At 36.0% G+C, this 25,808-nt stretch overlaps 1 protein-coding gene across 14 annotated transcripts in view; it reads left to right on the top strand.

Annotated features, from left to right (window-relative positions):
- Prr16 (proline rich 16) overlaps positions 1-25,808 on the top strand; it is a 344,117-nt gene that overhangs the window by 81,354 nt on the left and 236,955 nt on the right. For 2 of the 14 annotated variants that reach the window (XR_015444711.1, XR_015444708.1), the window contains exon 1: positions 7,803-7,906. The exons of the other annotated variants lie outside the window; for them this stretch is intronic. The gene's annotated coding sequence lies outside the window, so the exon portion shown is untranslated. Of the gene's footprint in view, positions 1-7,802; positions 7,907-25,808 lie in introns of those variants that run through there. 14 annotated transcript variants of the gene reach the window in all.

Here is a 25,808-nt window from a genome sequence, read left to right as displayed (position 1 = left end):
AGCTCCCCCAAATACTGTTAAGAATGCCTAGGGTGATTTGCCTAATCAGGAAAAGCAGAGCAAACCTTACTAGGAGAAAAAAATCAAGAAGTGGGGAGAAATTTACTAAGTGACAAGAGAAGGTACCTCCATGGTAGGCAAGGGAGATTGCTGCTCCTAGAGGTGCTATCAGGTGAAGGAAGCACCTGTCCTTCCTGGTGACTGGCATCTCCCAGTACTCTCTGTTCCTGCTTATTAACTCTAAATATGATGCTCAAGACATTACAGCTTTTTAATGAAATAATGAGTCTGATCATTGTGTTTGCATAGCTTTCTTTAGATTTTTCTGATGTTGGGTAAAACAAGCAAAAATGGAAAAGAATGGAGAAGTAAGAGACAAATTGAGAGTTAGGTAATTTTACAAGTACAAGAGGTAGGGAGGTTCAGTTGTGTGTGAAAAAGAAGTAATGTTTTAGAAATCAGGTACACTCCCTTCCCACTCTGATGAGAAGGACATTCCTGCTGCCTCCTCTGCCGATTTGCACTGATGTGAGCGAACATGGCAGACAAGAGTGTGTGAAAATGTAGCATCTCTCAGACAGACCTTCAGGTGAGTAAACCCTGTGCTGCTCTTAAGAGGGTAATCTCTCTATCTGTGAAAACAGAGGAGATATGAATAGGATTAATTAGTTAATATGTGTGTGAGTACCCTGCACAGAACTTTGAACATGTTTTCCCCATTGTTCTCTCTGTTCCTGTCTGACCATTGTGTTATGCCAGCCTGACTGGAATAGGGAATGCCCATCTCTTCAGCCCAGCAGTCTTCTGGACATGTCTGTGGGTGTCTCCAGAGATGACTAGCATTATGGCCAACATACTGAGGGGGAGGCTCACTTTGGCTGTGGGTGACACCAACCAATAGGTTTGTAGTGTGGATGAAGTGATAAAGGGGAAAAAGGAGGAAGTGTGTGCCCTGTGAAGAGCTGCATCCAGTCTGCCTGCGCAGGTGTGTCTGCTGCTGCCCTTGCCTGTGAACATTGTTCTGCAGTTTCTCCAGCCTCCAGCACAGACTCACACTGGTGACTCCCCAGGGAGCTTCTGGCCTCGACCTGGGACTGGTGCTACATCTTTGTTCTCCCTTGTTCTGTGGCTTCCATCATCTTGGGGTGCTCAGCTGCTGGGTCCTTTGGCTTTCCTGCCTGCAGGTGGCAGTTGTGGCTTCCACCTCTGATCCTGTATTCTCACCTAATAAATCTCCTTGCGTAATTCTACATATATTTCCTACATTCTCAGCATCTTTATTGATATTTTCTAGGTTTTCCATTAATATGGCCTGTAAATAGAGTAACTACAAATGGAACCAAAAGCAGATAATATTGGGCAGTAATATCGACACAACATAGATGAAATTAGATGGAAATTGTAAGGCATTTAGTGAAACAGTATTTATTTATTTTTTACCATGCAGAATCCATGCCATTTATATGATTTTAAGATAAAATTACAAATAAGAAATGTGTTTTTTGTTTGTGTGTGGAGTAATCTTAGCTTGTTCTCAAAAACACAGTTTTTGGTTCATTTTTAGTCACAAATAGTTTCACAAAAAAATTGTCATTTAGAAATTATTTATCATATATAACCTATACCATGTTTCTTGACTTTGGACTATTCTTGTAGATAAAACATGTTCAAATTTCTTTTCCAACTTTCTAAGCTTAGGCAATTGTATTTTTTATATAAAAATTTTATAGAACAAATCTTTAAGAACATTGTGACTATGCTTTATTTCTATGCATGTCATACCTTAAGAAGTTCCTTAGCACTTAATTCATATTGATTTTTAGAACCATCTACTGAACGTTGATAGTAAAAGAATAGAAACATGAGGAGACCTGAGTTCCAAACTTCTCCTCCGCATCCAACCAGTTTCTTGATTGTGACTAAAACTTTTCATTTCCCTGAGATCACACAGTTCAGAAAATAGGACTGAAAGCTCTGATCTCAGACTTCTCTCATGGGACAGATGGTCTGGGGATTTTAACTCACTTATCCAAGACAAATTTGTTTAGGCAACAGACCTAAAAATATCATTCAGGTTATTCCTACCTTAGTTTCTATGCTATCTCCATATCACCTGTAAAGGATAATATATGAATATCACAGGATACTAAGTAGCAAATCATTCTCTCTCCTTAGTGAAAATAAAGTATGATGGGTTATGTATATCTCAGTATGAATAAAATTCTTCATAGTTATTAAATCATGGTCTGATGACCAAAAAAAAAAAAATAGCTCTGGTGGCCAAAATACAGTATCTATTCTCTAAAGACCCATCTCATCACATTTGTTTAATGTTTGGGTAGGACTGCTAAATGGTAAACTACTTACTTGGCACCATAACTCATTTCTAGAGAATGATTTTACAAAGTGTTTCCTGATGATTTTGTTTTTGTTTTTGTTTTTTAATTTCATAAACATCACTGTCTAAATATCTTTTTTTTAATTAAATTTTTTATTGGTACATTGTAGGTATACAAAACAATTACATATCTCATTGGAAATTGTACATTTACATAATGCATCTTGGTTCTTATTTTTTCCCCATTCCTACCCCTCCCTTCATCCACTCCACCCTTCCCTATTTACAAAGACTTTATTTCCATTTCTCATCACTTTTCCTTTCCCTTCGTTCCTTTCCCCTGCCCCTCCCACTACCCCTACCCCTTTGGACCTTTTCTTCCTATTTTGCATTATCAATTATTCATTCTAATCAATGGTACATTTTAGGTATACAATATAATGACATTCATCATTGGAAATTTGCACCTTTACATAGTCTCTCTTGGTTCTTATTTTTCACCCTTGCCCAGCCCTCCCTTAACCCCTCCATTCCTCCCTATTTACAAAGATTTTGTTCCTATTTTTCCATTTTCTCATATTAATCCCATTCCCTTCTATCCTTTCCCCTAGCCCTCCCACTTCCTTCCCCTTTGCCTCTTTTCTTCCTATTTCACATTAACTATTACACATTTTAGCCCTTATTTACACTTTCAGTTTCTCACACCAGAGAAACTATTCAGTATTTATACATGTGTGTCCTATTTATTTCACTTAAGAGTATTGCCTCAATGTGCATCCACTTAGCTATAAATGTCTCTAATTTCTCATTTTTTATGGCTGAGTAGTACTCCATTTTATTTTTAAAAAACCCCACATTTTCTTTATCCAGTCTCCAGTTGATGGGCATTTGGGCTGTTTCCAAGTTTTAGCTATTATAAACTGTGCTGCTATGAACAGGGGTGCACATATACCACTATGGTATAATTCTTTTAATTCTTTGGGGAAGATCCCCAGCAGGGGAATAGCTGGGTTAAATGGGACTTCCAGACCTAGTTCTTTGAGGTATCTCCATACTGATTTCCACAGTGGTTGCAACAGTCTACACTCTCACCAGCAGTGGAGCAGGGTTTCTCTTTCCCCACAGCCCCACCAGCATTTCTTATTGGTGGATTTCATGATAGCAGCCATTCTTTCTGGAGTGAAGTGGATGTCAGCATTGTTTTCATTTGCATCTCTTGAATGACCAGTGATGTTGAACATTTTTTCATGTATTTATTTGCTATTTCTACTTCTTTGTCTGAGAAATGTCTGTTCATTTCAGATGCCCATTTTCAGATTGGGTCTTTAAATTTGGGAGGTCTGATCTTTTGAAGTTCTTTATAGATTCGAGATAGTAGACCTTTGTCTGAGGAAGAGCAGGTGAAGATTTTTTCCCACATTGTGAGTTGTCTCTTCACACTGCTGATGGTTTCTCTTGCTGTGCAGAAGCTTTTTAATAAGAAGAGATCCCACTTGTTGATTGTTTGTGCTAGTTCACAGGCAACTGGGGTTTTGTTCATAAAATCTTTTCCTACACCAATGTCTTCGAGAGTTCTACCTATCCTCTGTTCCAACTGGTTCAGGGTTTCTATTTTAATATTTAGATCTTTAATCCATTTTGATTTTAGTTTAGTGCATGGTGAGAGATACAGGTCTAGTTTTAATCTTTGGCAAGTTGAAACCCAATTTTCCCAGCACCATTAATTAAAGAGGCTATCTTTCCTCCAGTAAGGGGGTTTGGCTCCTTTATCAAAGGTGAGATGGCTGAATGTGTCTGGCATTGTTTCTGCATCTTCTAATCTGTTCCACTGGTCCTCAAGCCTGTTTCTTTGCCAGGACCTTGCTGTGTTTATCACAGTAGCTTTGTAGTAGAGTTGCAGGTTGGGGATTATGATACCCCCTGCCATGTCTCTGTTACCTAGAATTGCTTTTGCTATTCTGGGTCTCTTCTTGTTCCAAATGAATTTTTGGATTGTTTTCTCAAGGTCCATGAAGTATGCTGCTGGGATCTCAATTAGAGTTGTATTAAATCTATATAGCAGTTTTGGAAATATGACCATTTTCACTATATTAATCCTTCCTACCCAGGAGCAAGGGATGTCTGTCCATTTTCTGATATCATCTTCAATCTCTCTTTTCAGAGTGCCATAGTTTTCAGAGAAGAGGTCTTTGATTTCTTTCGATAGGATGATTCCTAGGTATTTCAGGTTTTTTGGATGCTATTGTGAAAGGAATTATTTGCCCTATTTCTCTCTCAGTGAGTCTGTCATTTGTGTAGAGGAAAGCTACTGATTTTTGTGTGTTGACCTTGTAACAAGCTACTTGACTGAATTTGGTTATGAAGTCTAGAAGACTTTTGGTGGAGTTCTTGGGGTCTTCTAGATAGAGTATCATGTCATCTGCAAATAATGACAATTTGACTTCTTCTTTGCCTATCTTTATTCCTTTTATTTCTTTCTCTTGTCTAATTGCCATGGCTAATGTTTCCAGAACTATATTGAACAAGAGTGGTGATAGTGGACATCCTTGTCTTGTTCCTGATTTTAGTGTGAAGGATTTCAGTTTTAGACCATTTAGTATGATATTGGCTGCTGGTTCTTCATAGATGGCTTCTATCAGTTTGAGGTAGAGACAATCTATTCCAATTTTTTTGTAGGGTTTTTATCATAACTGCATGTTGGATTTTGTCAAATGCTTTTTCTGTATCTATGGAGATAATCATATGGTTTTTGTCCTTGGCTTTATTGATATAGTGTATTACATTGGTTGATTTGCATATATTGAACCATCACTGCATCCCTGGGATGAGTCCCACTTGACCAGGGTGTGTGATCTTCTTGATGATCTTCTGCATTCTGTTTGCCATTATCTTATTAAGGATTTTTGCATCTATGTTCATTAGTGAGATTGACCTCTAGTTCTCTTTTTTGGTTGGGTCTTTCTCTGCTTTGGGGATCAAGGTGATGCTTGCTTCCAGGAATCAATTTGGGAGTATTGGTTCCCTTTCAATTTCATTGAAGAGTTTAAACAGTAGTGGCAGCAGTTCCTCTCTAAATGTCTTGTAGAATTCAGCAGTGAAGCCATCAGGGCCTGCGCTTTTCTTAGTTGATAAGTTTTTTATTACATTTTCAATTTCATTGGTTGACATTGGGTTGTTCAGAATTTTTAGGTCTTCTTTGTTCAACTTTGGTAATTCATATGTATCTAGGAATCTGTCCATTTCTTCTGTGTTTTCCATCTTATTGGCATATAGGTTCTGGAAGTAGGTATTGATGATCCTCTGTATTTCTGCTGGGTCTGTTGTCATTTCACCCTTTTCATTACTAATTGCATGGATCTGGGCCTTTTCTTTCCTTTTTCTGACAAGGTTGGGTAAAGGTTTGTCAATTTTGTTGATTCTTTCAAAGAACCAACTCTTGGCTTCATTGATTTTTTGCATTGTTCTCTTAGTCTCCATTGCATTGATTTCTCCTCTGATCTTTATAATTTCCTCTCTTGTATGAGGTTTGGGTTTGTCCTGTTCTTCTTTTTCTAGCAGCTTGAGGTTCAGCATCAGGTTGTTTAATTGGGCTCGTTCTGTTTTCCTAATATGTGTATTCACTGCTATGAATTTCCCTCATAAGACTGCTTTCATTGTGTCCCATAGATTCCAATATGTTTTACTGCCATTGTCATTTAATTGAAGGAACTGTCTGATTTCTTCTTTAATTTCCTCTGTGACCCATTGGTTATTCAGAAGTGTGTTGTTCAATTTCCACATGTTTATGAAATTTTTTGAGTTTCTTTTGCTATGGATCTCCAATTTCATCACACTATGGTCTGATAATATACAGGGGATAACTTCAATCCCTTTCCACTTACTTAAACATGTTCTATGTGTGAGTATGTGGTCTATTTTTGAGAATGACCCATGTGCAGCTGAGAAGAATGTGTATTCTGATTTTGTGGGGTGGAACACTCTGTAAATATCTGTTAAATTCATTTGTTTATGAATTCAATTGAGTTCTAGTATTTCATTACTTATTTTTAGTCTAGTTGATCTATCTATTTGTGACAGTGGGGTATTGAGGTCCCCCACTACAATTGTATTAGTGCATATATGACTTTTCATGTCTGTTAGTATTTGTTTTATATAGTTGGGTGCACTAGTGTTTGGTGCATAGATATTTATGATTGTCATCTCTTCCTGTTGGATTGTTCCTTTTACAAGGATGTAGTGTCCTTCTTCATCTCTCTTAATCAGTGTTGGTTTGAAATCTACTTGATCTGCCAAGAGGATAGCTACTCCTGCTTTTTTTTTGGTTCCTGTCACATGGAGTGTTGTTTTCCACCCTTTAACTTTCAGTCTGTGAATTTCCTTTTGAATTAACTATGTTTCTTGTATGCAGCATATTGTTGACTTTTGCTTCTTGACCCATTCTGCCAGTCTATTTCTTTTGATTGGTGAATTGAGACCATTAACATTGATGGTTATAACTGAAACATATTGACTTGTCATTGACATGACTTTTTCTTTTTGTTGGGTTCTCCCCCTTTACATTTAATTTCTTGTCATGCCAAATGGGTTCATTGTGCTTTGCTTCCTGGGGTTGTGATCCTCAATGTCTGTTCTTAGGATATTGTGTCAAATTCTTTGGAGTGCTGGCTTGGTATTCACAAAGTTCCTAAGGCACTCTTTGTCATGAAAGTATCTTATTTCTCCCTCAATTTTGAAAGATAGTTTTGCAGGGTACATCAGTCTGGGTTGGATGCTGTTTTCTTTTAGGACTTGGAATATGTCACTCCAAGCTCTTCTTGCCTTGATGGTTTGTGCTGAGAAGTCTGCTGTGATTCTGATGGGCTTTCCTTTGTATGTGAGTTGTTTCTTTTCTCTGACTGCTTGGAGAACTTTGTTCTTCTGTTGAGTTTCTGGAATCTTAACAATTATATGCCTATGTGTAGATTTTTTTTGATCAAGGCTATTTGGAGTCCTATATGCCTCACTTATCTGTATGTCAAGCTCTTTTCCCATGCTTGGGAAGTTTTCTGCCATTATTTCTGTGAAGAAATTTTTTTATGTCATCTCCACTCTCTCCTATTTCTTCATTGAGCCCAATCAGTCTTATGTTATTCTTCTTTACGTCATCTAGCAGCTGCTGGATTGATTTCTCATGTTCCCTTCTAATTTTCAAGAAATTTTTTTTTTCCTGGTCACTAATTGCAATCTTATCTTCTATATCTGAAATTCTGTCCTCACATTGGTTCATTCTGCTGTGTAGACTTTCAGTGGAGTTTTTCATGTCCTGGAAATCTATTTGCATGTGTTTTATGGATTCCATTTGTTTCTTATGTTGAGATCCCATCATGTTCCTGAGCTTCTTTCTAGATTTATTAATCATGTTTTGCACTAGGAGCACAATTTCTCCTGTTATCTGAGAAATTATTTCTGATTTCATTTTTTCCAGTATTTCTCACAGCTCTTGAGCAAGAAGATCCCAAGTACAGGTGCTGACCAATTCTACAGCTGGTGTGGGCCCATTTTCTGGTCTAGAGAGAGCTATAAACAAGAGTAAGTAGCTTACCTATTTTGGTCTTACCAGTTAGAGCTTTTAGTAGGAATTAGGTAATAATCAACTTCATTCTTTTGTTTTCATACCATGCTACCCAGATGGAATATATTAAGCAATCTGTAAAGGCATTAGTCATATCTGAGGTCATATCAACAGGTCTTTGCCCCCTATTGGCTTATTGGTATACAGTCTTGCATATGCCAAACAGGAACCAATGAAGACAGAGTATTCATGTCACTTTCTATAATCAAGTTCCTTCAGTTCTAGACAATCATTTCTGTTCTTCCTAGTACATATATCATGGAGTAACTTGATTTATTTTAAGGATTAAGTAGATCCAAAGCTATTTCACAAGAAAGATCCTAGGATAATGAGAAATTAAAGACATTTATAGCTAAATGGATGCACATTGAGGCTATACTCTTAAGTGAAATAAATAGGACACACATGTGTAAATACTGAATAGTTTCTCTAGTGTGAGAAACTGAAAGTATAAATGAGGACTAAAAGGTATAATAGATAATATGAAATAGGAAGAAAAGGGTCAAAGGGGAAGGGGAAGTGGGAGGGGTAGGGGAAAGGAAATGGAATTAATATGAGCAAATGAAAAAATGGAAACAAAGTCTTTGTAAATAGGAAAGGATGGAGGGGTTGAAGGGAGGGCAGGGGAATGGGGAAAAAAATAAGAACCAAGAAAAATTATGTAAAGGTGTAAATTTCCGATGATGAATGTCATTATATTATATACCTAAAATGTACCAATAAAATTAATTTAAAAAAAAGATCCTCAGATAACCTTTCAATTTTCGTGTATCACCATTGATTAAGGCTTGTGATTAATGCTAGATCTTCAATTTAATCTATAGTTTCACCTTTATACTCACATTCTGTTTGCTGCTAGAACTATGCTTTTGTACAATTTAAGAGAAAGGGACCCCTTCAGAATGGACAGATTCACACACACACACACACACACACACACACACACACACACACACTGTGATCACCAGTCAAATGAGCACCATGAGCTTGGCTGGATTTCATCCCTCAGTAACCCTTGCCCAGATGACCTTCTTTGGGGGTCAGGTTACAAAAATCTTATGTGGTAGCCTGCCCTGTTCCTTTCTCAAGCAGGATTAAATAACTTCCAGCTCTGAATTGTCTCTCTGAGAGTTCCTATAAAGAAGGAGCAGATTCAATTCAGGACGAAATGCCTTCTAGGATTTATTTTAGAACATTGTCCCATATTCTCTGGTAATACAGCATAGATTTGATTTTATAGAATCATATATTTCCTAGGACCCAGGTGTTTACTGAAGATTGCTGTAACAGTTTTTAATTAGACTTTTCTAAAATTTTAAATATCTAGAAAGCTTCTGTTTATAAATGATTTTTTTAAAAACTCACAAAAATGTTTATCTCTCACAATCAAGTATCTGTCCCTTCTGAAGTGTTGACTTGGTTTCTTTTAGTAGAAAGAACAATTTATTGAAAAACTCATTGTAAAATTGAACTGCTAAATGTAAATACTTTTTTTCCTTTCCTTTCCTTGTGTAGGATGGAAATTCCCACTTTTCATATAGCTTTATTCAGCCAAACTCTGTGTACATCTTGATCTAGATGTAAATATGCAGGCATTTTCTATATGGATCATGATCAGTGTGGATACAGGACTGTAGAGACATACGCTCCTCTCCCTCTTTATGTTTTAGTTCGCTTTTTTGGTATTGAATTGAATTGTATCTGTGCTCCCTATGTGAGGTGTTTCATATTGCCTTATTGATGCAATTAATTGACTATTCAGTGATGTGATAAAATGATATATGGACTGGATTTCATAAGATCTGGGTTCAAGTAATGATCCTGAAATTGATTAGTTTGTGACATAAGACAAATCTTTGGGCTTTCTCGGTATTCATTTTCTCTCCAAAATGAAGAATTTGATTATATATAATTATAATTCCTATGGCTTCTTTTCATCCTTAAGTATGGATTGTAATACAGCATTGCATTTCAATCCACTAAATACTTAATAGAAGTATTAATCACATGTGGTAAATACATCATTGAAAATTTGAAATTATTTAGCATCCCTTGAAATAATATGTCTTTCAAAGTTAGAATTTCTATACATGGATACTTTTGATGAATCATTTTAGAACTAATTCCACTAGGAGTCTTTTCAACCTGATAATATTTACAAAATATTTCAAATTTAGGGAGGGAGAAATATAGGTATTGATTAGAGGTTTAGAGTTTCTATTTCAAATTATAGCATCTGTTCATTAGAAATTAGGCATTTTACCATTTTAAGAGTTTCCTGTTTTAATCTGAAGGTGTTTTAAACATTTTAAGGGTGGGCTTAAGGAAGTATAGACACTGCAAATTTAAGGAACTGTTGTTAAAAGTGATCTACTCCTTCAACAAAATGGAGTAAAAGCACAGAGATCTTCTCTTCTTAGAACTTGAAAGGTTATTAGGGTATACATTGGTATAATGGCTCCAAGGTAATTTCTTTTCTTATATAAATAATAAGTAGTTGTGAAAAGATAAAGGACATTTCAAAGAATTATAAATATGATCAACACTATTTACTTTCAGCAGATTAGAAACAAAACAGACATCTTTCCATTCAAACTAATTCCGTATAATTTGAGTATGATTACATATATCTGTCATTTTAAGAATAATCATATCTTTCTAAGAAATAATTAGGAAATGATGCATTTTTGAAAATAAAAACATCTAAATTCCTCTAACAACACTAAATGATAGTATCTTTCAGCTGCTCTTACATAATCATTTTTTGTAAGAAACTTTATTTTTTATATGATCAAAATACAGCTTCTATAGTCAGTTATAACAGAATAAAAATATGTAGACTTCATTTGATAGTATTGAAATTTTATGTCTTGGTTATTTTTGTAATATAGCAAGCATCCTGGAGTACAAATTAACAGAACATTTTCATGGCTTGTATTAGTAATTTACAGTTGAAGAATCTCACTGAGTACAGTGGTATAATGGATTTTTACAGTTTTGGGGTTCTTAGTATATTGATGGTTCATTTGTATGTATGTGTTTTATGTCAGGAAAAAGGGTGAGAAATAAAAGAGCAACAGCAACAACAACAACAACAACACCTTGTTTTATTGGAGTTAAAACCTGAGAGGGACTTTGGCAACTAGTCCAGCATGGTGGAGTCTCTTACAGGCTCTTGGGGATTTATGGGGTTTTGAGAGGAAGTTGTAGCTCTCCCTGAGATAGTGCTGTTCTTGAGGCTGTGGTCACTGGACCGTTCTCCTTGCTTTGGCTTTTCCCAAGGTCGGGCTGACTGGGTCTTGTTGGCCTGATATAGTTTATTCTGGGAAGACAAAACTTTTAAGACCATGAATCTTTAGGGAGGGGAGGGCCTGAAATGGCTGTGGCCTGTGATCTTGGTGGGCTGGGGGTAGTGTGGTTTCTTCGTGTTATACTTGTGCAGAAATGCTATCTGAGTTTTTCAGTTTCTTCATGTTTGTTATAAGTGTGTGATATAACTGTAAAAATGTATTTTAAAAATTACTTAGCCATAAAGTACAAGAAACTAGAGACATTTATAGCTAAATGGATGCATATTGAGGCCATACTCTTAAGTGAAATAAATAGGACACACGTGTAAATACCGAATAGTTTTTCTAATATGAGAAACTGAAAGTGTAAATAAGGGTTAAAATGATTAAAATGAATAATTGATAATTTGAAATAGGAAGAAAAGGTCCAAAGGAGTAGGGATGGAGGGAGGGAAAGGGGAGAGGAAAGAAGGGAAAGGGAAAACTATGAGAAAAGAAAAAAAATGGAAATGAATTCTATGTAAATAAGGAAGGGTGGAGTGGGTGAAGGGCGCACAGGTAATGGTAAAAAAAATAAGAACCCAAGATATATCATGTACAGGTACAAGCACCCAATGATAAATGTAAAAGTATTGTATACCTAAAATGTACCAATAAAAGAATTTAAGAAAAAAAATTACTAAGGCCAGATAATCTTGCGAAAATAGTAGAAACTTCAACAATTAATACACTCATTGGATGAGATGATCTTTTAGGATCTATGTGGAAATCAAATCATTCAGACCAATTACACTGATTAACCTTGCCTAAATGTAGAGAACAGTTGCAGAACTAATAATTTGAAAATGCCTGGTTATGGTATGTTTTATTTCTAATTCATCAAAATATGTTTGGAAACATTAGATATTTGAAATAAAGCCCGACTCTCATTCCTCTACCATTTACTAGTTGTGAGATTACTAACAAATCACTTTTCTTACACAAAAAGTATATGCCTTACTTACAGATGTTTGGGATGCAAGAATATTTCCTGTGAAATATCTTTATCAATTCAAAAGTGTATTACAAAGAGGGCTGGGAATTTAGCTCAGTGGTTCTGCTGCCTGCCTCACAAGCGCAAGGTCCCAAGTTCGATCCCCAGTGCAAAACAAAAAGAAGCATATTACAAGGGCTGGGGATTTAGCTCAGTGGTACTGCACCTGCCTTGCAAGCACAAGGTCCTGAGTTCAATGCCTAGTACAAAAAGAAAAAGTATATTACAAGACAAAATACTTATTTTCTCAAAAGCTAATGCCATAAAATATCATTGTTTTGAATATTAGGCTTATTGTAAGAGCAATTTACTTTATAACTGCATCATGTGTGAATTTCATTCACAGTATTTTGACGTTTCAATTTATTTTTAAGAATTTTACACCTGAATTTTGATAGGGCTAAGTCTATCACACATGGCTTATAGCTATGTATTGTATGTATTGTATTGTATGTATTGTATCCTAAATATGATATAAGCATATTATCCTAGGATGTTAACAAAACAACTTGATTGCTGCCCTCTCTTGAGCTTTACATATATTAATTTGGTGTTTGTTTTTTCACAATACTGTAGAGGTTTTTTTGGTTCCAGGACTTTTTAGTAGTGTCTTTTGCTGAGGCATGCAATTGGCTTATGGAAGTTTTTTTGATTACTGATTTCATAGTATGATTATATCCATGTATAAAAAAAGAAAATTTGAAACACTAATTTCTTGCCTCAAAAGTGATTAATTTTAAAATAGTTAATAGATATACAAGCTACACATTTTAGAAGTTTCACAAAGCTTGGATTTTCCACTGTGATGCTTCCATGCCTTTGTCCAGCCTTTCTTCTCCTGGGAATCAATAGCTGTTAGAACTTTCTGCATATTCTAGAAACAATTCCCTGTGAATTAATCAGAAAATCACTTTTACGCTGATTTAGACTGCATTATGCTATTTTAGGTTTCACTCTAGTCTTTAATATATTATTTGTAAATTGAGAGAAAAATATAATTTTCCTATATTCTCTTAAAATTCTGTTAATTGTTCTTTTGGTTAAGTGTTCTCTTTCTATTCCTAAGGCATACTGAGCTCCTGTACAATTTCAAAGTAAACAAGATTTTTTTTAAAAAACTTCATTTGTGTTTGGTCTTTTCATGGTTTCATCTGTGACAAGTTTGTTGTATTTTCATTCTTATCACATCTTATCAATTGGTATAGAAGAATAAGCCCATTATTCAAAGCTCAATGTCTTCCATATAGCATTGAAGCAGGTCATGGCACTCTCCTGTCACCAGTGGACAGTTTTTGACCTTACCTGAAAAATACAAGCAGTCTGCTTGCCTTGAGTTCTGAAAACCTGCCTTGCTCTTGGGACTTCTGGCCAGAAGGACTGGACCTTGCCTTAGTCCTGTAGCTTACCCTCCTGCTACTGTGCTTTACTTACCAGTTAACTTCTTTAATCAGAATGCTTGCCTAGATTCATAGTTCATAGAGGCTGGTGGAATATCATTAATGCAACTTACTATCTCAGAAGAATCAGGCTTGTGCAAGAAATGATCTATCATTTTCCACCGAACCCTATCTTACTCCTTTTTATCCTGCTTTTCACTGAATCCAACACAAGTCCAGGATTTCTACTGGACAAATATGTCATTGCAAGATCCATTTTATATGATGTAACAAGTTTTAATTATTATTAAATAATTAAAGTGAATATACTGGAACCTCAAATAGTTTTGATGGTTATTAATGTACTAATACTATCAATGCCTTCTGACCAGGTGATTACACCAGTTGTGTTGGTATTTTGTGCCTTCTCTGCCACCACTTCCATCATTTGGGAGGTTCTGAGACTGAAAAACATACAGATGAGGAAATGCAGTAGCAGCAGCAGCAGAAATGCAAATGGCAATACATGCGTGACCCAAACAATGTGGATCATGAAAAATATAGGTCTCCAGGCTCTTCACATGTAGATTCTTGACCAGTAGGCCTGAGATCAACCCAAAGAATATGTATTTTAAATACTTCCTAGGTAAAAAGATTGTGCAGTTTATGGAGATTTACTGCCTTACAGGGCAGGTGTTGAACTTTCTGTCATTGGTTATTACGAGGGATATGAGACATTTATAAGAAACATTTTTCCTTCAAGAAAATAACATAAAGTCATTTGGGAAAAGACAAGTTTTAAATGTTCTATATAAAAAGAATATAAAGAACCAACTCCTCACCCTCAATTTCCTCACAGCCTCCATTGCTTAATTAAGGCAACCAACTTTAAATAACAAATTCTGTTCAATGTTTGTTGATGTATTATCTGTGATTTTTTGCATAATATATTTTCTGCAGCAATTTTATTTTTTGTAGTGAAAAAGATAATGTAGAAGTGGTAATTATACATTATTTGGTAATGATAGATTATATACAACCACAAACAATTTTTTAAAATGTGATTCTGTTGCTTTTGGGCATAAGAATTTATACATTGACTGTCTGTTGTGCTAGAGTAACTTGGCAGAACTATCTCAGTAGAAATTTTATGAAAGAAATTTAACCAATATTAGGAAAACTATGAAATATTTTTGGAAAGTTGTCATCACTGGTTCTGACAAACATGAGAGAATCACATGCTAGGATGTAGTGGATGGCTTCTGCCACTAGGTTACACCTAAATTGCTGAAAATGAGAATGAAGTAAATATATTGAGGGAAAAGTTCTGAGCTTTTGGTGGAAGAAAGCAGGTACATATAATGAAAGGCAGCCATCAGATATACTGCATTAGTGGATGTTGGGCCAGATCTTAAATGTAGGAACTGAGGTCGCTTAGATAGTTTTCAGTGGGGATACAAAGGATGATGAAAAAAATCATAATATGCAAATACCCAGTCATATACCAGTATTTTATGAAGAGATACTCTCACACATATGCAGTAGAAGGCAAGCCCAACAACCTTCATTTTAACACTGATCTTAGGAGCAAATCTGTAAATTGTATAGATCCCGATCAAGACAAGAGTGCATAAGTATTTTGTTGTATATTCACAAAATAATATCCCAGAAAAAGTGATAAAACTACCAAAACAAAAGTAAAGATTAATACTAATAGTAAATTGTTGAATAAAAATGGATTCCCAAATATAAACATGATATCTTTTTCATAAATTTAAAAACCATTTAGTTTTTTAAATACTGTTTATTTAAAAATATGAATATAACAAGTTTACAGAAAGAGAAGAGATAGAATACAAATGAATATGAGTCTAGATGGCAATGTCATATGGTTTTGGGAAAATAGAATAATGTAAGATGGTAGAGCGTACTGAGTGAGGATGTTGTGCTGTATGTAATGGTCATCAAAATCTTGGAAGGTGGCATTAATCAGAAAACAGAAGCGCAAGAATGAGCCATGTGAGGGACAAGGGAGGATGTCTTTCCTGAACAGAAGGAGTGGTAAAGGCAAATGCAGTAGTAAATGCAATGTGATTGTGCTGCATGTGTTCCAGGACTTTTAGTAAAGCCAGTGTGACACTAGTGGAGTGAGTAAAAGGAGAAATGGAATGGTAAGATACAAAGATACAATGTGAGAGGAGGATCAGATCATGGAGGGCTATCAAAGCTTTTGTAAATGTCTGGCTATTAACCTCAGTGAGATAAAAATCTACTGGAGAGTTCTGAAACAAAGGAGTGACAAATATTGAAAGAATTACTGTGGATTCTTTGTGAAGGGAAGGATCAATAGGTGAAGTGCAAAATCAAGGAAATCAGAGTGTAATTAGAAAGCTTTAAAGTTATCCAAGAGAAAGAAGGTTGTTACCTTCAGAGATGATACCTTGGTTTTCCATTTCTTTTTTTTTTTTTTTTTTGGTTTTCTATTTCTTTAGAAAAAATTATCATAAAACTTGGTAACTTAAAGTGACATTTTAAAATTATATGTCACATATTTGTGGGCCAAGAACATGAGAAGGATACTCAGCAGGACAGTTGTTTTTCATGAGATATGAACTTGAGTCATTTTGATATATTCAGTTGGTGGCTTGCCTGTAAGAAACAAAGCAACTTCACAACCTTGCAGGAGGCCTCATGGGGACAGCCAGAGCCCAGTCACTCTCCCTGTACATAGTGTCAGTCCCCCTGGTGGTCTTTCCCACACTCTGTTCAGACTCTCACCTAGATAGCAGCGTATGACTCTAAAAGATAGAATCCTGAAAGACCTAAAGAAGTTGCCCGATATTTTAAGGCCTGAATCTAGCAACTGGTGTGGCATCACTTCTCTCATATTTTGTTTGTCAAAGCAGTCACAGAACTCACCCAAATTTAAAGGAAAGAAATTTAAATTTCATTGAAATGTCCTCTCTCTTTTTCCGTTTACTTTTGTACTTTCTCTTATATACTTTCTCTCTACTTATGGAATGTGGTTTTACTATTGCCATAAAAGTATGAGGAATTAAGATAATAGGATTTGAAATGTAAGGAATCACAAATCACTTAACTCTTTCCTTCTATAAATATGAAGAAAATAATATGTTTTTCATGGGGTGTTTCATCATCGGAATGAGGTAATAAAAAAAAGCCAGGCTCTAGGTTTTACATAACCATGCACTCAGTTACTATTAGCTGTTTTTTGGTATAACAGTTGGTCTCATTGTTTATTGTTATTTATACATTCGATAGCTGTCTTTGATTGATTGATGCATTCATTTTCTTATAGGCTGCTAAGTTAGATAAAAAATTATATAACAGTCAAAAATTGACTGGGCTTTCAAAGAAGTCAGTGAAAAATGAAGACATCAGAACTATGGCTGGAGAAACATCTGAAGAAGGCCAGCCCTCAAGATAGAGATGCAATGGCCAAGCCTCTATGCCTCCCTAAGGCATAAACAGTAACTTGAAATTATTGTTTAATTAGCACCAACTGGTCCAGGAAGTCCAGATAGTCATGGGACGCCCAGGTGGGTGACCAGAGCGTCCAGACCCATCCCTTCCCCAAAATGCCTTTGTTCTTTCCGTGTATCCTTACTACGTGACTCGCTTCCCTATTGGATCAGTATTAGCTAAGCAGCTAAATTTGTAATCCTATAGGTTGATGGCTATAGGATTGTTATTTTGCTGTGTAAATTACCCCTGGCAAAGAGCCTCCATGGCCATCCCATTCAAGACCCCTCCTGGAAATCCAGGAGCTATTCTTATTTCCAATAAAACTTGCCTAACTTCTCCCTTTGGTTTTCAATTTCATTCCTCAGTGGTGTGAGACCACAAACTTAGCATGTTTGACATCCAGCAGATTGGGAGTTATATTTCTCCTTTATCAATTTTTCATTTCACCACTTTTTATTTGATTCATCTTCTTCATTTTTAAAGTTCTTTTATATTAGATAATCACATTAAAATTACACCACTTTATTTAATTACAATATTTTTTACAGCATTTCTTTTTTGTTCAGGATATCAATTTAGGAAACAGCATGCCAGTTTTTTCAATTTTTTATATTTTAGGGATATGCTTATTAGAAGTAAAGGAAAATACATAGAACAAAGAAAATTTTAACAAAATACTTGGTTCTCAAGGGACAATATAGCAGTTTGATGCTATATATAATATAAATGATACCCTGAAATACTAGATTATCATATTATGTTCTTTTCATGTTTAATTTTGGAAGAATATATTCACAAGGATGTTGTATATAGATACTGCTATTTTAAAGGCAAAATTTTATTGAGTTTTCTTTTTGACATGTGACAATTTTGCATATTTATGAAAGTGGGGTAGTTGTATTCACATGTGCAATGTGTAATGATCAAACCTAAGTAATTTGCATTTTGGTCACTTTGAACATTTGTCATCTGTTTGTATAACTTGATTGAGAAATTTTTCAATCTGTTTGGGGCCATATATAACCTATTGTAGTACAACAGGCTCAGATTGTGTGAAGTGGTTAAATGGTCAATAAATTTTTTTAAATTTTATTTATTGGTATATTTTTTAAAACATAATGACATTCATCATTGGAAATTTGCACCTTTACATAATCTCTCTTGGTTCTTAGTTTTCCCCCTTCCCCTCCCCTTCCTTCAACCCCTCCACCCCTCCCTATTTACAAACACTTTGTTTCCATTTTTTCATTTTCTCATATTAATTCCATTCCCTTCTTTCCTTTCCCCTCCCCCTCTCACTTCCCCTTCACCTTTGCCTCTTTTCTTCCTATTTCACATACCTTTTAGTCCTTAAGTACACTTTCAGTTTGTCACACTAGAAAAATTATTCGATGTTTATACATGTGTGTCCTATTAATTTCACTTAAGAGTATCGCCTCAATGTGCATCCATTTAACTATAAATGTCTCTGATTTCTCATTTTTTATGGCTGAGTATTACTCCATTTTATAAAAGAAAAAACACACACATTTTCTTTATCCACCCTCGAGTTGGTGGGCAATTGGGCTGCTTCCAAATTTTAGCTATTACAAGTTGTGCTGCTATGAACATGGATGCATATATATCACTGTGGTATGATTCTTTTAATTCTTTGGGGAAGATACCCAGCAGGGGAATAGCTGGGTCAAATGGGACTTCCAGTCCTAGTTCTTTGAGGTATCTCCATACTGATTTCCACAGTGCTTGCACCAGTCTACACTCTCACCAGCAGTGGAGCAGGGCTCCTCTTTCCCCACAGCCCCACCAGCATTTGTTATTGGTGGATTTCATGATAGCAGCCATTCTTTCTGGAGTGAGGTGGAATCTCAGCATTGTTTTCATTTGCATCTCTCAAATGACCAGTGATGTTGAACATTTTTCCATATGTTTATTTGCCATTTCTACTTCTTTGTCTGAGAAATGTCTGTTTATCTCAGATGCCCATTTTCAGATTGGGTCTTTAAATTTGGGAGGTCTTTTTGTTTTAATGTCTTTATAGATTCTAGATAGTAGGCCTTTGTCTGAGGAATAGCAGGTGAAAATTTTTTCCCACATTGTGGGTTGTCTCTTCACACTGCTGGTGGTTTTGCTTGCTGTGCAGAAGCTTTTTAATAAGAAGAGATCTCACTTGTTGATTGTTTGTGCTAGTTCACGGGCAACTGAGGTTTTGTTCATAAAATCTTTTCCTACACCGATGTCTTCAAGAATTCTACCTAACCTCTCTTCCAGCCAGTTCAGCGTTTCTATTTTAATATTTAGATCTTTAATCCATTTTGATTTTACTTGAGTGCATGGTGAAAGATATAGGTCTAGTTTTAGTCTTTGGCAAGTTGAAACCCAATTTTTCCAGCATCATTTATTAAAGTGGCTATCTTTCCTCCAGTGAGGGTGTTTGGATCCTTTTTCAAAGATGACGTGGCTGAGTGTGTCTGGCATTGTTTCTGCATCTTCTAATCTGTTCCACTGATCCTCAAGTCTGTTTCTTTGCCAGTAACATACTGTTTTTATCACAGTAGCTTTGTAGTATACTTTCAAGTTGGGGGTTGTGATACCACCTGCCATGCTCTGTTGACTAGAATTGCTTTTGCTATTCTAGTTCTCTTCTTCTTCCAAATGAATTTTTGGATTGTTTTCTCAAGGTCCGTGAAGTATGCTTCTGGGATTTCAATTGGGACTGCATTGAATCTATATAATAGTTTTGGAAGTATGGCCATTTTCACTATGTTGATCCTTCCTACCCAGGAGCAGGGGATCTCTTTCCATTTTCTGATATAAATTCAATCTCTCTTTTGAGAGGCTATAGTTTTCAGAGAAGAGGTCTTTGATTTCTTTTGTTAGGTTGATTCCTAGGTATTTCAGTATTTTGGATGCTTTTGTGAAAGGAATTGCTTGCCCTATTTCTGTACCAGTGAGTCTGTTGTTCGTGTAAAGGAAAGCTATTGACTTTTTTGTGTTGACCTTGTATCCAGCTACACTACTGAACTTGGTTATTAAAGTCTAGAAGACTTTTGGTGGAGTTCTTGGGTCTTCTACATAGAGTATCATGTCATCTGCAAATTATGACAATTTGACTTCTTCATTTCCTATCTTTATTCCTTTTATTTCTTTCTCTAGTCTAATTGCCATGGCTAATGTTTCTAAAACTATATTGAACAGGAGTGGTGATAGTGGATATCTTTCTCTTGTTCCTGATTTTAGCGTGAAGGATTTCAGTTTTTGACTATTTAGTATGATATTGGCTGTTGGTTTTTCATAGATGGCTTTTTTTAATACTTAAATTCTTTAATTGGTACATTTTAGGTATACAACACATTTACATTTCTCATTGGGAACTTGTACCGTTATATGATGCATCTTGGTTCTTATTTTTTTCCCCATTCCTAGCCCTCCCTTCATCCACTCCACCCTTCCCTATTTACAAAGACTTTATTTCTATTTCTTCCATTTCTCATCATTTTTACTTTTCCTTTTTCCTTTCCCCTGCCCCTCCCACTACCCCTACCCATTTGGACCTTTCCTTCCTATTTTTCATTATTGATTATTCATCCATTTTAGGTATACAATATAATGACATTCATCATTGGAAATTCACAACTTTACATAATCTCTCTTGGTTCTTATTTTTCACCCTTGCCCAGCCCTCCCTTCAACCCCACCATCCCTCCCTATTTACAAAGATTTTGTTTCACTTTTTCCATTTTCTCATATTAATTCCATTCCCTTCTTTCCTTTCCCCTACCCTTCCCACTTCCCCTTCCCCTTTGCCCCTTTTCTTTGTATTTCACATCATCTATTATACATTTTACTCCTTATGTACACTTTCAGTTTCTCACACCAGAGAAAATATTCGGTATTTATAGATGGCTTTTATCAGGTTGAGGTAGAGACTGTCTATTCCAATTTTTTTTAGGGTTTTTACCATAAATGCACATTAGATTTTGTCAAATGCTTTTTATGCATCAATTGAGAAGATTATATGATTTTTGCCCTTGGCTGTATTGATATAGTATATTACATTGCTTGATTTGAGTATGTTGAACCATCCCTGCATGCCTGGGGTGAATCCCACTTGGTCAGGGTATATGATCTTCTTGCTGATCTTCTGCATTCTATTTACCAGTATCTTATTAAGGATTTTTGTATTAGTGAAAATTACTGAGATTGCATTAGTGAGATTGACCTATAGTTTTCTTTTTTGGTTGGGTCTTTCTCTGCTTTGGGGATCAAGGTGATACTTGCTTCTAGGAATGAATTTGGAAGTATTGCTAACCTTTCAATTTCATTGAAGGGTTTAAAGAGTAGTGGCATTAGTTCCTTTTTAAATGTCTTGTAGAATTCAGCAGTGAAGGCATCAGGACCTGGGCTTTACTTAGGTGGTAAATTTTTAATTACATTTTCAATTTCATTTATTAATATTGGGTTGTTTAGAATTTTTAGGTCTTCTTTGTTCAACTTTGGTAATTCATACATATCTAGGAATCTGTCCATTTCTTCTATGTTGTCCATCTTATTGGTGTACAGTTTCTTGAAGTAGGTATTGATGAGCCTCTGGATTTTTGCTGGATCCATTGTAATTTCTTCCTTTTCATTCCTAATTGCATGGATTTGGGTCATTTCTTTCCTGTTTGATAGGGTTGGCTAAGGGTTGGTTGATTTGTTTATTCTTTTGAAGAACCAACTCTTGGCTTCATTGGTTTTTTTGTATCATTCTCTTAGTCTCCATTGCATTGATTTCTGCTCTCATCTTTACAATTTTCTCCCTTGTATGAGCTTTGAGTTTGTCCTGCTCTTGTTTTTCTAGAAGCTTGAGGTTCAGCATCAGGTTGTTTAATTGGGCCTTCTCTGTTTTCCTAATATGTGTATTCACTGCTATGAATTTCCCTCATAAGACTGCTTTCATTGTGTGCCATAGATTCCGATATGTTGTATTGTCATTGTCATTTAATTGAAGGAACTGTCTGATTTCTTCTTTAATTTCCTCTGTGACGCATTGGTTATTCAGAAGTGTGTTGTTCAATTTCCACGTGTTTCAGAAACTTTTGCAGTTTCTTTTGCTATGGATCTCCAATTTCATTGCACTATGGTCTGATAATATACAGGGCATAACTTCAATACCTTTGCACTTACTTAAACATGTTCTATGTGTGAGTATGTGGTCTATTTTGGAGAATGACCCATGTGCAGCTGAGAAGAATGTATATTCTGATTGGAACACTCTGTAAACATCTGTTAAGTCCATTTGTTCAAGAGTTTGATTGAGTTCTAGTATTTCATTACTTATTTTTTGTCTAGTTGATCTATCTATTTGTGACAGTGGGGTATTGAGGTCCCCCACTATTATTGTATTAGTGCATATATGTCTTTTCATGTCTTTTAGCGTTTGGTTTATATAGTTGGGATCCCTAATATTTGGTGCATAGATATTTATAATTGTGACCTCTTCCTCTTGAATTGTTCCCTTTACAAGAATATGGTGCCTTCTTTGTCTCTCCTTATCAGTGTTGGTTTGAAATCCACTTGTTCTGCTAAGAGGATAGCTATTCCTGCTTTTTTGGGGGCTCCTCTCACATGGAGTATTGTTTTCCACCCTTTAACTTTCAGTCTATGAGTTTCTTTTTGAATGAAGTGTTTCTTGTATGCCGAATATTGTTGGATCTTGCTTCTTGATCCATTCTGCCAGTCTATTTCTTTTTTCTGGTGAATTGAGATCATTAACATTGATGGTTATAACTGATACACACTGACTTATCATTGTCGTGACTTTTTCTTTTTGTTGGATTGTCCCCCTTTGCATTTAATTTCTAGTTTCACCCAACAGATTCATTCTGCTATGTTTCCTGGGGTTGTGATCCTCATTGTCTTTTTTGAGGATATTGTGTAAAATTTTTTGGAGTTCTGGTTTGGTTTTCATGAAGTTCCTAAGGTGCTCTTTCTCATGAAAGTATCTTATTTCTCCATCAATTTTGAAAGATAATTTTGCAAGGTACATCAATCTGGCTTGGAGGCTATTTTCCTTTAGGGCTTGGAATATGTCTCTCCAATCTCTTCTTGCCTTGAGGGTTTGCATTGGGAAGTCTGTTGTGATTCTGATGGGCTTTCCTTTGTATGTGATTTGTTTAGTTTCCCTAACTGCTTGTAAAACTTTGTTCTTCTGTTAGGTTTCTGGAATCTTAACAATTATATGCCTATGTGTAGATTTTTTTTGATCAAGGCTAATTGGAGTCCTATATGACTCACTTATTGTATGTCAATTTCTTTTCCCCTCCTTTTGAAGTTTTCTGCCATCACTTCTGTGAACATTTTTTTTTATGTAATCTACACGTTCTCCTCTTTCTTCATTGACTCCAATCAGTCTTATGTTATTCTTATTTGCATCGTCTAGCAGCTGCTGGATTGATTTCTCGTGGTCCCTTGCAATTTTAAAACATTTTTTCTTTTCCTGGTCACTAATTGCAATCTTATCTTCTATATTTGAAATTCTGTCCTCACATTGGCTCATTCTGCTGTGTGGACTTTCAATGGAGTTTTTTTATCTCCTGGAAATCTATTTGCATCTGTTTTATGGAGTCCATTTGTTTCCTATGTTGGGATTCCATCAAGTTCTTCAGCTCCTCTCTAGATTTATTAATCATGTCTTGCACTATGAGCACAATCTCTGCTGTTATATGAGAAGTTATTTCTGATTTCATTTTTTCCAGATCATCTTTTTTTTTCCAGTTCAGGGAGTCCAGGTGGTTGAGTATCAGATTGTTCCATCTCAATTCCCTTTGGGGTTGCTTTAGGGGATCTGGAAGTCTAGTTTTGAGACTTGTTTCCGTGTCTTCTCATTTTGAACAGGGTGGTAGTTGGGGAGGTGGTGTGGTGTTTGGGGGGGTGGGGGTGTGTGTGCTGTTGACACCCATGTGGCTCACTTCCTCTGCACTTGGCACAGTGGTACAGTGGCCTGGAAGCCTCCTCTGGGCTAGGAGCTGTGCTATGGTGGCCCGGAAGCCTCCCCTGTCCTGGGAGCAGAGGTACGGCACCCTGGAAGCCTCCTCTGCACTGGGAGCAGTGGTGCAGTGGCCCAGAAGCCTCTTCTGCACCTAAATTTTTAATTAATAGCCCATTGTTTAATGGACTCACCATGGCATTTGAAAACAAGGATGAAACAAATATGTTCTCTTTTATTTGAAGGGCCGAAGAAACAGTATGCTTTTGGGGGAAAGTTGTGGGAATGAAAACCAGAAGCTGCCCTTTGCATGTGTAAACTCAGGGTGATATCTGAGTTGACTTTCCATTATGTAAGCCAAGTGTTCAGGAGAGTAGTCCAAGCTTAAGGCTGTTTCTTTATAGATGATACTTAAATTAATGGGACTGATGAGTTTCATGTATGGAGGAGAGAAAATAAATGAGAAGAGAGATCTAATTACAGAGCCTAAAGGAAGTGCAAATCTTAGTGATTATAGCAATGAAGAGGAGTTAATAAAGAAACTAAGGGCCAGGTGTTGTGGTGCATTCCTGTAATCCCTGGAGGCTGAGGCAGGAGGATGAATCATGAAGATCACTGTGAGTTTGAGGGCAGCATGGACCACATAGCAAGTGGAACAAAGGGAAAACAATGCCTAGGTACCTAGTGACAGTACTTGAATACATAGGGAAGTATCACATTGTTTAGACACTGTTGGCTGCCTTAGATGAGGACTGAAATTGAATATGGCTTTGGAATCTTAGGTGCATTGATGACTTATATGGAAGTTATTTTGCTTATACCAAAGAAGAAGTCTTGGTGATAGTGATCTCAAAATGTGAAGAGAGGAAGTGGGGAAAGCTAGTATGGATAAATCCATAGTACACTTTCTAGTATGCCTATTGTCTGCCAGAATGAATCATCATTCTGACTTGGTATTTCTTTCTAAACAGAGGTCAACAGTAAGCCCCTGAGCATTTACATCCATTTAAGAGAAATTGCTAGAGCTAATGTACTGCATATAACTTCATGTGAATTAAAGAAGTTGACTAGAATAGTTTCTGGCTGTTGAATATATTTCTGATTGTTTCTGTCTGATACTACTAAATATACAGGAGATTTCATCACTTTGAATTCAAATGCTTTTAGGAAATATTTTCTTACTGTTGTGAAAATAGCAAGAAGTATAAATTCAGATTTTAAACCTACAAAGAATAAATTAAATTTGAAAGACTTTGAGCTTAAATTTCTCACCTAGCCATAGTTCACACTATTATCTGTTGTCTTATATTTTTTTCTTGATTCTGAAGGCATTTGCAATTGAACAGCTTATTTCACTGCTGCAATGCTGGAACCTCTCTTGAACTAATTTAGTGGTGACAGACAGAATGCCTGAGTTCCATCCCTGGTTATACTACTCAACTGAATGGTAATGATCAGTGATGGTAATGGTAATAATAGAAATTCTCCAAGTACAACCAAGAGATGCTCTGAGGACTGTGTTGCACATATTGTCTCATACCATGCTTTCTATAAGTTGAAGTAAAAATTATCATATTGTGTTTTACAGATGAAAACTCAAAACTTACTGAGATTAAATGATTGCCCAGTGTCCCTCAGCTGATTTGGGCTGGTCATTATGGGAGACCGGAAACCTAGGCACCCTGAGCTTGGAACACCAGCTCTCTC

This window comes from Heterocephalus glaber, unplaced genomic scaffold, assembly GCF_053883595.1.
Source record: "Heterocephalus glaber isolate CG9 unplaced genomic scaffold, H.glaber_assembly_v1.0 deba00001606, whole genome shotgun sequence".
NCBI classification, from domain to species: Eukaryota; Metazoa; Chordata; class Mammalia; order Rodentia; family Bathyergidae; genus Heterocephalus; species Heterocephalus glaber.
This window is presented reverse-complemented; position numbering and strand designations above follow the sequence as displayed.